This window comes from Diadema setosum, chromosome 5 (genome assembly GCF_964275005.1).
Source record: "Diadema setosum chromosome 5, eeDiaSeto1, whole genome shotgun sequence".
Taxonomy (NCBI): Eukaryota; Metazoa; Echinodermata; class Echinoidea; order Diadematoida; family Diadematidae; genus Diadema; species Diadema setosum.
Window position 1 is genome coordinate 36,737,709 of NC_092689.1, and position 14,700 is coordinate 36,752,408.

Consider the following 14,700-nt stretch of genomic DNA (forward strand, 5'->3'; position numbering starts at 1 on the left):
AGCTTTGTAGTTTAACACTTAAAGGCACATGGTTCCGGTGGTTAAGTCAAATGCGTACGCGAGCGCAGGGAGCAAGTTTCCTATAGAGACCTACGTTATCGACTTCTCTTTAGCGCTTATGCTGTGACCCACTTCCCTGAGTCCTAAGAAGTCTGATCCACTGTAGTCAGTGGTCCGATCACAGGTCGGCTCATGATTCGGCTGAGGGGGATGACAGCTTTAGCAAACTTCTTTTGTGATGTCATACTAAGAAGCACATATGCACGCACGCTGGCATTACTACAGACTGCGTGATGCGCAGAGAAGACAATGAAGGCAACGTTACTTACCAACACCTACGCGCTTTACTCTTGATGACAGCTCAACTTTGGCAATCTTCGTATCAATGCTAACGGTGATCGGTAGTATCATCAACAGCGCCCTCTACACTACCAGGACTAGCATGCGCCTTTAAAGGTAAAACATTGTTATCGCATGCCTGCAGAACTGTCAAATTTCGCTCCAAAATGTACATGTAGGCTTATGCCTAAGAAATGTGTTGAATAACGCTGTAATAACAAGATATTGATTGGAAAACGAAGAAAATGTGAAATATTAACCAAAAACGTTCGCCGGAGTCGCAGTCTTAGAACTTACTGGAATGGGGTCAGGCTAACTCGGCCTCGCTTTGACGGTGGGATCGAGTTGTCTCTCTGGATTGTACAGTGTTGTACTATGGGAGTGCTTCGCGTTCTGGCTGGTCGCAGTTATGGGCTGAGTTGATACAATACGTGCATCAGAGAACCTCTTTGGTGTGCATACAAAATGAACGTGTGCCTATGTATAAAATATGGTGATCACAAACTGCATGTAAATTGTCTGAAATAGGGCCAAGTTGTCCCCTGAGACTGAGTTAGCCTGGATCCTTCTGGAACAAAAGTCAATATACCAACTTTTATTGTTCTACACTGTCGATCTCAAAATACTCCAAAACAATTCATCATCCCAGCAAATTGCGTCAGCCTGGTATAGAAGTTTCTTGGTAGACTCTTTCGATATATATTGCAAGCATATATGAAGTGGTGCAAGACAGGTTCTCAAAGACAGGTTTTCACTTTAACTTCTTGTGTACAAGTATTATTAAAATAGCAATAAAACAACAAAAAAAGACATCGAGTTGGCTTTTTTGTATGTGTAACATGGGTCTAAGTCAACCTTGCACAAGTCCACATATTAGCCAAGTTGAAGGAAAATTCTACGTAGATTGATTGGAATGAACATGAAAATTCTGTTGTTTAAGTCAAAATTCAAGTGGAACTGGAAGGAGTTTTCTGGTCCCTTTGGATTTGACTTATTGTAGGTGAGGTTGACTTCATATTGATATCTATTGTGGTCATTTTTGGCGTTCTTTTCAGCAAGTCTTGCAAATGTTAGTTTGTGCTATTTAGAATTTGTTTAGATAAATCATGGAGAAAATTTGGACTGTATTCTTGATGGAGGATATGTTCTCAGAACTCTTGTCATGCAGATTTTATGCAAATTTGTGTACTTGGATTCTGCATGTTTTCTTCTGGTGTGGCACATGAAAGCTAGACACGAGTTGAAAAAAGTATCTGCCTATGCTTTTAAGATACATTCATGCTTGGGAAGAACGTGAGAAATTAATAGACTGCACTCATACTTTGTGGCAAGCCTTCATACAGAGCTGTTGCTGTGGATTCTGTTGCCATGGAGGTTTTGCGAAAAGCGTGAAGATATGCCGTGACTGACAGACTGCTGTAATTGCTTGGGTGACAATGCGAGGAAAAACACAACATCAGCCACACATGAAAACATATGGGAAGCTGACACAGCCTTATTCAGTTTTGTTTTTGTTTTTGTTTTTGTTTTTTCATTTAGAAAATTGCAAGTCTCACTCTTCAGCAACATATTCTGCATATTACATGGGTGCAAGAAAAATATTATCTTAGAAGTATGCTTTGTAGCTGTCAACCTGAAGTCTGAACTATTACTGTCTTCTCAAATCATTACTTCACATTTTATGCATTGAACTTTTGAATCATGAGGTTGCAGGTCAGCCTAAACTGCACTCAGATATACATTCACAGCCACAATACCATTAAAAAAAACCAAAAGGTTTGTTCTTGGTTGGGGTGTGGCAAAATGACTCCCCAATGTGGCTCAGCCATGCCTAGCCAGGGCCTGATCCAGACCTACATTGTAGAACAGTCACATTGATGACTTAATTATTCTTTGTGGATTTTTTTTTTTCTGGAATGTTAACATGACTTCCAGCTGTTTGGTTATTGTGTGTAATTATGTGTCTGAATATTTTTTGTCATATGAGGTTTTGGTGTTGACGATGGTACAGGTTGTATACGTGTGTGTATATATTCATCATATAGGCCTATTTTATAATACATGTTTACAGTGCATATATGAAAATTATATTTTAAAACCTATTTATATTGTCTGAGCTGACCTCCATGATGAACTTTTTGAACTGTCATACCTTGTAATTGTGGCTGTACACTCAAAAGTGTGCCAACAGTTTGTTATCACCGCAGATGATGTTTCAGAGTTTTTTCAGAGATAGGGTTTGCGGTGGTTCGGGGATTGAAGCACCTCTCTGGGCTTCTCACCCATGGGCTTGTTCTGTGGCTAGTGTTTGACGTGAGACCCAGGCTCGTCGTAGCACATGGTGTAACCAACACGGTGGCTGTGGCTTGACATTTGACCATGACCGAATTATAGGGCTCCCCGTCTCTGGTTGCCGGCTGGAATTACACAGGCTTGGCATTGAACCAGACGTGCACTTGAGTGGCAGCAAATTGCTGGTATGCTTGTTGTGCCGTGTGTCCCCCCAGCTCGGGCGGGCTGGTTGAAAACACGAGATTAGAGAGGAAAACAAAAGTGAGGCGCGCCGGTGCATTTGATACAGCAACAAATATGGCATGCATGTTTCATGTCGTGAAATGGAGACTGGGCCTGGTTTGTGAGCTCACTCGACAGTCGAGCTCTTCTGATGCAATAACTGCTCCATTTACCAATGTAACAATGCCATTGCCATGTTTCATTGCTGTCTAGCTGCTGGAATGTTTTGGTGATGAGAGACTCACTTTAGGAGACAGATCTTGCAATTGTTGCTACAATAAACGGAGCCTTGGAAAGAAAAGGGTGTAGTTTGAGAGAAATGTTGTGTATCCAACTTGACAATTATAGCTGCTCATGGATGTGCCGATGTGTCAAGAGTGGCTGGCTTTTGTTACATGAGAATGAAATATAAAATGTAGAGTAAATTCCATAAAACATGTTACTAGATGTAATTTGCTTCTGCAGAGCCCTTCCGACTTTTCATGAAATTAATCTTGATAATATAATGATCTAAAGGATCACCGTGTTTAACATGATAAAGGTATGATGCTCTAAGAAGCAAAAAGATGTAAAAAGATATTTTAAGTCTAATTACTACATAGTACTGAATCAACCTGGTATAGTAAATTACATTTGTAACAATTCTGTTTTCTCTTTGGTTTGCCAGTTCTTACTTTCAGGGGTTATTTTTTTTTTTGCACTATTTTAGGAGGAGCCATCCAGATAGAATGGAAGAAGAATACCTCAATGCTGTATATGTATTTCTTTCTCTAAGTATACATGTACAGTATTCATTTCATACTTTATAGTAGACAATAATATATATCGTTTGCTGAGAATAAGAAGGGCTTTATTGCATTTTTTTTTTTTTTGGGAGGGGCACTCAGTTATTGGTATCATGTTGCAGAGTTTTATTTCTTCATTATGGTATCAATTTTAAATTATTTTCATATTCAGTAAAATGTTAAAGGTTAAAACCACAAGGGTGCTATTTTACCATATATTTGGGACAATGCTTTTAAATCTACCCACTTTTTAATTTCTTTTCCTTTTTTGCCAAATCTTAGAATGTGATAAGCGCTCTTCTTGTTCTCAGCTGATGATATGTCCATAGATGGAAATATGGTGGTAACTATTGCAGTGAGTGAATCAATGGTAATAGAAAAAACATAGAAATACAGAGTTGAGTTTTGTTGAGTTTAAGTTTATTTTATTTTGCCATGGTACACTCACTTCAGCCAATGGCTGTTCTTCTGTAAGTCTGTGATGTTAAAAAGATTTTGATTTTGATTTTGAGTGAAGCAAACAGAAAAGCAATATTCATAAGTATAGAAACAAACAAAAGGAAAGTAAACCAGTTATGAATTAAACTCAACTCAACACAATCAGAAGAAAAAAACAATATGATCATGCAGTTCAGTGCCGTAGATTTCAATGTAATATGTATTTTGTATTTAAAGATAAAGAAAGATGTTGCTTTATAAAGGAGAAATATTATTTGATGTATGGATTGATATGCAAAGTTTATACATTGTAGGTAACTATGGATTATTACATTCAGGAGAAATCACTCTACTACATCCGGTGTATATTTCATTTCTTTAGGTATCATACTCAGACGTGTTTTTGCAATCAGTTATTGCTCACATACAATTGTATCGAGTGTAATGCATACACGGGTGAACACCGTGTTTGCAGGTCTACATCTTTTTATGGAAACTTTCATTTCTTTTTCCCCCTTTTTTAATGTGTTTATGTTTGTGTGCATTTTTTCCTCTTCTTTTTTTTTTTTTCTGCCTTCCGACATGCAATGCAACTCGCATCAGGCCCAGCACATATTGATTCACCTGGGGGTGTGTTTGCAAGAAACTTAATTTCAAACATCACATCCAATCATGGAGTGTGTTTGATGCGGAAACAGTGTAGACTGCCACCTGACCAGATCCTTGGATCACATTTTTATTTCTCTTTTGTTGTGTTGGTATTTTTATTTTATAGGTTCTTTATTTATTTATTTATTTCAATATTTTTTAGCAGGGTAGCCCTTTCATTTGGTTAACTGTTCTATCAAGGGGCCCTGCTCACATTATGTACAGATAAAATGTAATGAACATCAAAACAAAGTACACACAATAAAATAGCCTACATTACAAATCAATCACATTTACTCCAAAACAAAAATACAAAGAAACTTAAACACTACCAGGTTCTACCTTCTTGGCTGCTTAATACACATATATGGATGCTATAAAGTATAATATAATATAATATATTTATTTCTAGTTAGTGTATGCACTTTTAGATGTGAATATACACATTGTATGACGTGTACATTGTATGTGAGTGTGTGTGTGTGTGCACCTGTATATGCTTCTGTAATTTGCTAGGTATGTTCAAAGTGTTTGATATGATTTTCATGTCTGTTCGACTGTGATATATCTGTTACATTGTTTTACATGTATGCACCCTCCACTGTAGAAGCCTATGTGGGCAGAACCCAAATGAATGCATGCAGTGTATGGTACATCTTACTTCTGTGTTTTGAAGTGCTGATCCTTTTATAAGTCTGCAAGGTTCTTCTATTGTAGCCCTCTTTTTGTGTTCAAGGCTCCACAGTATACATCAAAGTGTGCAAATTTGGCCTTCGGTATAAGAAAAACATATCTCATGACATATTTTTACTTCAAGTTCCAAAGCTATGTGATGTGAGGACTCTCAAGTACTTTTTGAACTTCTTTGTATTTTCATATATGGTATATGTACATGCATATACAGTGTATGTGCTCAAAATGTCATTCAGGTGCATATGGGCAAATGAAAGTCAGGAAACTCAGGAAACTCTGACAACATGACATGTGTGAAAAATGTGTTTTTGTCTTTCCAAGCACATTGTTTTAGCTTATTTCAGATCGACATATCATGCTAGTGATGACTGCCAGGTGTGTGGTACTCCCTTTGAAAGATGTAGCAACTATGCATAGCTGCAGTTTAGCCTGTGTTTGTTACAAAAGAGAATGAATATTTTTTTTCAACCTGAGAGAGTCTTTGATATTAATAGCAGTATGATATCATCTTCAGGTAAAAAAATAAATAAATAATAATGATTAAAAAAATAAAATAAAATGATTGTAGCAAAGTGTAGTAGCACTGTTTTATTAAAGCAAAAATTAGGTATTTATTCATCTGTACTTTAATATTATGTATTTTTTGTATTTTTGCCATTACCGTAGGTTCCTTATCGCTGTTTCGTCTGTAAGAAGAGAGTGCTGAACAAGGGGCGACAGTCCCACCGGCTCCTGTGCGCCGATAGTGTGCTACGCCCGCCAAGATCAACGGTTTGATGTGACTTCACATCGGTTTTGCCGTCAGACTGTCTAGTAGTCCCAGTCTGGAGGAACTCCTGAATTGGGTCTCACTGTACCCTGCTTCCATTGCCGTTCTGCCTCCTCCCCTCCCCCGTTGCTCGTCATGTGCGATTCCACAATGTCATCCCTGGATTCAGCTGTGATGATGGGTAAGATATCCAGAGGAACTGGTGTGCCCCACTTTGCTAGTTGTCTTAGAAGTGTTTATCTGTTTTCCTGGAATTATAGCAGCGTTAAAAAAAAGAAAAAGAAAAAAAAATCAAACTTTTTCAAGTGTACAATATGCTGAAGTCGTAGCAGAGTTGAATTTTTACCTACTTCTGTACCCTAAGTTATCATTTCACATGTATTATAACCAAGGCTGCACACTGGCACTGGTCGGACGGTGCCTGACCAGTAAAAATCACTGTCGGACCAGTAACTTTTTTCAGGAATGGACCGGTTAAACATGGAAAAATTGGGTACCTACTGATCTGACAGGCAGGTCGGACCAGTCGAAAAAATGGGTTAGCGTGCAGCCCTGTTATAACTATATTGCAGTGTGCATTTTAAAACATCTTTTTTTTTTCTTTGTTTGTTTTTTTTTGTAAATGCCATTTGACATCCTTTTTGGGGAAAAAGCAGAGGAAATCCTCATTGTGTTACAGAGATTACATTGTTCCTGCTTGAAGCTCTGTGGTGAGTGCTTGTGAAAAAGAGAGAGTAAACAGCAAAGAAAAAGAAAGAATAGGAAAAAAATTGGCTTGCAATGAATCACTCCTGTGTAAAGACTTCTTCATGCAATATGCAGGACAGTTTCAACGATCATATTTCATGCATGCACCTTCAAGTGCCCATCATTCAAAGTACTACATACAAGCTGACATACTCATGAATGATGGAACCCGTAATGTGGAGATTAAAGGAGAACAAGGCCTGAATCAAAATCAAGCAAGTTAAAAAGCAGAAAACTATTAGATCATCATATCCGAGAAAATTGATTGATAATATGAACTTGGCAGGTACTAGGAAAGTCACAGTCATTGGAAAATTCATGGTGTGTCTTGTTCATAATCATTATGGCTATAACTCAACTGATTTCACATTATCTCAAATTACACAGAGCAAAATATATTGTGGACATACTGCCTAATGGGTAAAAACAATTCCCTGATATTGAATTTGACATTAACCCATAAGTAACTGAAATGCCTGGGAATGCCCAAAACCACCTGAAACCGCCCGTCTTATTACTCCCTAAGCTGCCAAAAACCACCCGTCCATTTTTTGAATGCTCTATAATGTTTTTGTGTTCAAATGGAATAATTACATAATGTAATTTGAAAGAGGTCAAAGATCAGCAAAAGTATGTCAGAATTATATCGGTGACACACTATTCTCTCGATAAAGTCATAATAGGCTTTTAAATAAACATATCTTACAATAGACAAAAAAAAAAAAACCAAACCAACAACAACAACAACAACATACAGTGAGCTATTTTACATCATTTAGAAAATTGTCAAAATGAGAGCAATATTGCTGTACTTTCAACGGAACTGTAGCCATTATGTACAGAATCGTCAGTTGCTAAAGGGTTAACTTACGGCAGACTTGGTGTTTTTGTCCATCAAACAACAAAGACTACTGTGCAAGTGTTGTTTTGATAACCTGATCTGAATGCCTTTCCAGAAAAGGCTATGAGGATACAGGAGTACCATAGGAGATTACAAATTGATATTCAAGTAGTTATAATATACCTCATTTGATGAATCCTTGATTCTGATTGGTTGAAATTGGGTGCTTTCAAACAATTGCCTTCATCCCCATGGTACCGAATTGCCCCCTTGCGTTATAGCTTTACGTATGTATCACTGTAAACCCTTGGTTTCTCCAGTGCGAGAGGTGACTCTTTCTGACACGATTGCCGTTCAAACCGCGGGGCAATGATATCAGCATTGCCCCACAATACGGACAATATCTGTTTTCTAGCTGTCTTTGTAATATCTTGTACAGTTTTATTCAGATTTTACCTACCTGTCCCTTTGTCTCAGTGCTTTACTTGAGCAGCTTTCCCCAAAGGGAATGATGTTCTTCTTTAGATCTTTGTATAAGTTCACTTTCATATGTACACATACGCATGGATTGAGTTAATGCAGTGATATCCATAGAACATATCATTGAAAGTTTGAGGAAAATCAGACAATCCGTTCACAAGTTATGAATTTTGAACATTTCTGTGCTGTCACTACTGGATGAGAACACTGCTACAGTGTATGATGTCATATGCATCTATGAATCGAATGATATGAGGAAAATATTAAGAGAACTCTAAAAAGAAAAATATATTTTTTGTGTGCAAAAAGTCGCATCTTTAGGGTGGTATTAATTCTCTCAATTCATGTGTATATTAATGTGTACTTGTCCTTTAAGGTTCTAACTAATGGATATTATTTCTCTAACTCTAACTCACAGGCTTTTATATGGTTTCTTTTATTACATGCTCAAGAAACAAAATAAATGATATGCATGTAGTTTTTTAGGTATTTTTCAGATTTCCTCATCCTTCAATTTTCCCAAGAGATATTTACAAAGAAATTGATATTGTGTTTGAAAATTTTTGTCATATGAATTATATCTGCCACAATATCTAAAACTAGATTTAAAAAAAAAAATTATCACCCAACTTCAAAGTATGACACCTCAACATAACAACATTATCTACGTTTTATGTTTGTTGTAGACATCCATAATTTGCATTTCAATATTCATTCAAAAACAACTCAGTATGCACATAAGAGTTCTCTTGTCATTTTCTATTTTCTACATTAATGAATTAGATATATTTGTAACAAGATTAACATCTCAAAAATATGCACTATTAGCAGTAAAAATAAGAATAAAAACTGAAATGAAGTTTGTCAAGAAAAAAATACACTACTTGATTGTAATATGCTGACCCTGACATACACTTGTGTTTAGACTTCTGTGGATACTCCTAAAAATGTTAGATCTTGAAAAGTTGCTTGAATTCTGTTCATCAGAGGATTATTTAGAAACTTGTACAGCTATGTATTTTATCAACATTTTGTCTGTATGTCATTTCTTTATTAACTGGATTTGAACATTTAATTACTACCAGAATATTGTCATATAAACTGTGAAGGTAACTCTCTATTAAACAGAGTGTCATCTTTTTAGTGGAATCTATGCCATTGGCTCTTGAATGTATGTATGATTTCATAAGATATCTGGTAAAAATAAGGTATTTGATATATGACATTACCATGACTTGTTAAGTTACACTATTTTTGTCATATGACAAAATTATGCAGGCATCATTTTCATGTGATCAAAAACAAAACAAATAAAATATTTGATTATGTAGTTACATGTACATGTGTCTGCGTACATTTGCAGTTAAATTACATGAGATTGTAGGTTTCATAAAGACTTAACAACAACAGCAAAGCATTAATGGCAGCAAGCCGCCTTGTGCAAATAAACAATATGAGGACTGCGTCAGAAAAAATTGACATGTAGGAGCTGTACAAGATGACTGAAACAACATGTCAGACACACATAAAAATAAGACCTTGGATTGTCATGTTCTGTTAGCTTAAACTTCTCCCATTTTTATTTGCCATACTAGAGAAATTGTACTGATTTTAATGAATGTGAACACTTCGTAAAATGATTTTCTTAGAGAATGTCTGATATTGAATACATGGCATTGTGATTAATGCCAAGACTGAGAGTAGTCTACACTTTTAATGTGGGTTACCATTTGTATGAGCAGCATGTTAGACACATGCATTAGAGCTGTAAAAGAGAGGAAAGAGTATACAAATGCAAATTGAAAAAAAGAAAAAAGAAAGAAGGACAAATTTGGGAGTGACATTTAAAATAATTTTAAGAAGGAAATGTACATACACATTGTAGCAGGTATGTCTGACTGCGATAAATATGTTCAGGCTCAGTACATGCGTAGGAGGCTCATGTGGTTTGCCTAATAGGACAGAATTGTACTGTGGTGTGTTATAATGTCTGATCATGTGTGAAATGCATCGTGGCAGCTTCTACTTTTTCACGAGCTGTTATCCGCTAATGCTCTTGACAATTTTGTGCTTTTAAATGTTTGATTAATGCAAAGGAGATCTACACATTTTTATTATTTATTCTTGCTGTTGATTTCAATTCATGGTGATTGATTATCCACACTTGGCTGCTTTACAGGCTGTGCAATATTAATGGAAACTCTAATTTCTCTATAGACTATAAAGCTCATGACAGTGTGTAGTGTGTCTGCCCCAAGTAAACTGAGCGAATTGTTAGGCCTATATTTGCCGTGATGTTCATCATTTTATTTTGTAGCTAAGAAAAAAAAATGCAGCGAAACACCTATATTCTACCCTTTCAGATGTTATGTAGAATAAGGCCCTGTGTGCCTGTAGCAGTTTATTTTCAGAAATATATAAATTGCTCAGGCAATTATACCTGTCACCAAGGTAACGAGAGATATTCTGATGCAAAGTATGATTATTGATATTTATGTCGGCTTTTTCTTGTCTTTTATTCTTTAAAGGTCCAGTTTACCTTTGGGAGCAGTGATTTAAAAAATGTTCAAGATATCACATTTGATTCATATGTGTAGGTCTGTTGTATCATAAAACATCCTACCATATGAAATATTTGCCATAAAACCTAAAATATAAGGAGATATCAGGGTTTTTCTCAATAAACCGTAACTGTACACGGTTTAGTCTGGAAACATTTTTATTATAACTATTGTTCACATTTTGTGTATTTAACAACACTTAACATCGATTATACGGATTCAAATTTCGACAGTGGTTGTTTCTATCCCTAACTCACATTTTAGAACTATTTTAAAGCACTAATGCTTTCATCTGCAAATGGTAAATTATGCCTTTAAGCTACTCTTCAGCTGTGGTGTGTTGCCATTCATTCAGATTGACTTTGTCTTTGCAAAAGTTTCCTTTTTTGAATTTTAGTACAAAGGAAAATGGAGGGATTACTGTTGATATCCAGATATCTGTTATTTTAAAGTCAAGTAGCTATCTGAATGAAGTAAGTTCCTGGATATATAATACTCACTGATGTCAGAGGTTGTATTCAGTCATTCTTCAAGTCAATAATGGGTGTCCCAGTTTTAGAGAATATCAAGTCCCATCTGGAGGAGAAACAAATGAAATCTTATCCCTACCATGACCCACATTCCTCCTTACAGTCATGCTGCTTTAGCCGCACTGAGTGTAGTCAAATGTCAGGGTAGTGGTCAGTGGCATGGTGTAGTCAAAATAGACATCATTTAAGATGGATCCTGTCCCCAAAAGAAAATGAAGAAGAAAAAAAAGAACAAAAAAGGGAGAGTCACAGATCATTGTGTTCATAGGACTCATAGTGACTGGTCCAAAGTTATGAATACATATATTGATATATATATATACACCCTTTATATATATATATATATATATTATATATATATACATATATATTTTGCTTGTTTGTTTGTTTGTTTGTTTGTTTATGTTTTTCCTAGGGACTGATCACCATGTGTTTCTGCACCTGAGGGTAGGAATGCAATCATCCTGCTCACATTTATATGAAATTATGTTGTGCTCATGAATTTCCACAAGAGTAATTCACAGAGATTCATGCTCTTGGCCATTTTCCTATCAATCAATCAATTAAGTTTCTATTTCATTTCCAGATAGGAATACATTCAGAGAAACTAATTGAAGGAAACTCCAATGATGCAACCCATATTTGACATGATTGCAAATAAAAAAGTGAGGACTTCAATGTGATTTTGATGCATGTGATATAATGAATGGCACAATACAAAATGTATGTGCACATGCAGAGAAGTTGATTTTGCATGTTAAATGTTGAATGTGTTGGAGGTTGGAATGTGTTATGCACATCTTTAATAAAAAAAAAAAAAATGTGTGAAGTTCAGTAGAAGTTTGTTCACAATTGCTGGAGCATCCTCCACGTTCTGTTCACACATGGAATAAATGGTTAGGGGACTGCCCTAGGCAGTAGTGTGAGACCTATAAATTTTGTAATGAATAAAATGTGGCTGTGGCTGTGGCTGCTACAGCCCCTAGGACGTGTGAAGAGTTTAAATGCAGAAAGCGATATAACCGTTTTTCTCAACTTGAGATACAATATTTTAAATTGAATCTGTTGAAAAGCAAAGTAAAAGGATTAAAATGTATGTGATAGTTTTGATGATATTTTCTCACAGATATTTTGTGTAATTTAATGTGCATCATTGTAAAGATTTTATTTTCCTCTATTTGATGTTGACCTTACTTAAAAAAAAAAAAAAAAACTTTGAAAATGGCATTTATCTGTTTGTGCCTTCAGACACTTCATGCATACAATGCACTTTCACACATGCGGCAAAACGGGCGGACAGAAAACACATGGTGCTTTTATTTTTTTTGTTGATTAAATGATTTTAATAAAACTATTGTTAACATTTTGTAAATACGTAACAATGATTATACTGATTAACACTCCTATATAAGTTGTTTCTATCCCTAACTCACATCTAGAACTACTTTGAAGCACTAAAACTGTTTTTTTTTTTCATCTACAAATGGTAAATAGTGGCTTTAAATTTCTCTCTTAAACTCATTCCCCCTATAGGCCTACCATTTTGCTTTTTCAATAATCAAGAATTGTTTCTTTGAAACCAGAAAAGATAAGATGTATGTGCAACATATATATATGTACTTTCGTTCAACTTTTTCATCCTCTCAAAATGTGTTGGATATCATGAAAGAAGAAAAACAAAACAGAAAACTGGATTATACCCTTGACCACTTTTGTTTCATCAGACATCCGCTATGAAAAAAAGAAAGAAAAGATAAACCGCAGCAAAAACAAGAAAAGTACAAATCCATGAAAGGAGTGTGAGCTCTTCATTGCAGCAGTAGGTATTATGACCAAAAATGCATCAAATTCAAGGTCAAACATTTTCAATTTGTCTTTGAGTGTAGTAATTCCATTCATACAAGATCTAAACCAGACAAGAGCTGACTGAAGCATGGCCTTGATGTATGTAATGCAGACATGCAGATAAATACATATGTATTTAGAGTGAAAACACTTTTGAAATGAAACTGCAACTCAATCTGAGTGCTAACCGAATATGTAGAATTGTTGAAAATGATGTAGGCCTACTTTGCAAATTTGTGATAATATAAAAAATTACATTGATTTGATTTGATTTGATTTGATTTCTGAATTTCTTTTTTTTTTATATACGTAAATGTAATACAAAGTCAATTGAACGAACTAATTGAGCACAGTATAATTTGAATTTGACAGTTAAAACAATCAATGATAAATTCAAATGTCCAACGTTTCTTCTAACACAGTGCAAAATGAAGACAAACAGGCATTATTTTATGCATATATTTTTGCAAACATAGACACATTGTCTCTGTTAGATGCAAAATTTCTAATATATGGAAAGACAGAAAGAAATGCACTGTACTTTCTGGCCCGACAACACACTGGCGAAATTCTACATCAGATGTTACTGTTGTAGGAGAAGCTTGGAAAAATAGGTTGGATGGAGGGAGTTTGCAAACTTTCTTTGCACTTGCTCAAATCTGTAGTTCAATTTTATTCAAAGCAGAATCATCTCCTTCACACAGAATGAAATAGTTTCCAGATTATTAATGGAAGTACTGATGAATGAGGAAAGTCTGCCTTGACAGGCTGGCTTGTATATGTGGCCTATTATTTATTGCACTCCTACCAAAATAAATCATTCCACCCTGTCTGCCAATAACACTTTGGCCCTCCTCAGATCAATACACGAAGAGCAATTCATCAAATGTAATGCTGTTTGGCCTGCCACCATGTGGCTTCATGTTCCCATCACAATTATAATGTTCTTGTTACTCCACCAGTGTGTGGCGCTTAATTGCATACCCTGCCCTCTAGGGCCATTTGCAGAAAGTGCAGGCTCGCCTGTGGATTACATCAGCTTGTAGCAACTCAGAAGAGACATAGAATATAAAGAGAGAAAGAGAGGGAATGATAGTTCCTTTTAGATGGAAAGGAAAAGAGTGGGATAAAATTGATGCGAGTAGCTGCAATTATTCACGTGTGGGACAGAGTATCGGGAGTGTGTCCGTGTTACAAGGTCAGTGCAACTGACACCTGCGTACTTTCGAAATCAGTTTTTGTTGAGGAACTCTCGAAAGGTATTAGCACTCTTTCACCGGGGGTTTTGCAATGAAATTCCACCTGAAGTTGGCATTAATGAAGTTTTGGATGGAATTTTAGAGCACTCTGTGGTAGGTGGATGAAAAATAAAAACATTCCTTGTTTTTGTTCAGCATTATTGAAACAAGAGCAAGGTAGTATCTGTGAAATCGTGGGAGTCACAATCTTACATTAATAAGGATAGTTATAATGAGTGAGTAAAAGGCCCTATTTGGTATGCAAGCGAATA

At 35.8% G+C, this 14,700-nt stretch overlaps 1 long non-coding RNA gene across 1 annotated transcript in view; it reads left to right on the forward strand.

Moving 5' to 3' along the window:
- LOC140228697 (uncharacterized) overlaps positions 1 to 14,700 on the forward strand; it is a 78,185-nt gene that overhangs the window by 36,728 nt on the left and 26,757 nt on the right. Inside the window, exon 2 of the long non-coding RNA XR_011901251.1 lies at positions 6,084 to 6,367. This is a non-coding gene — a long non-coding RNA (uncharacterized lncRNA). The remainder of the gene's footprint in view (positions 1 to 6,083; positions 6,368 to 14,700) is intronic.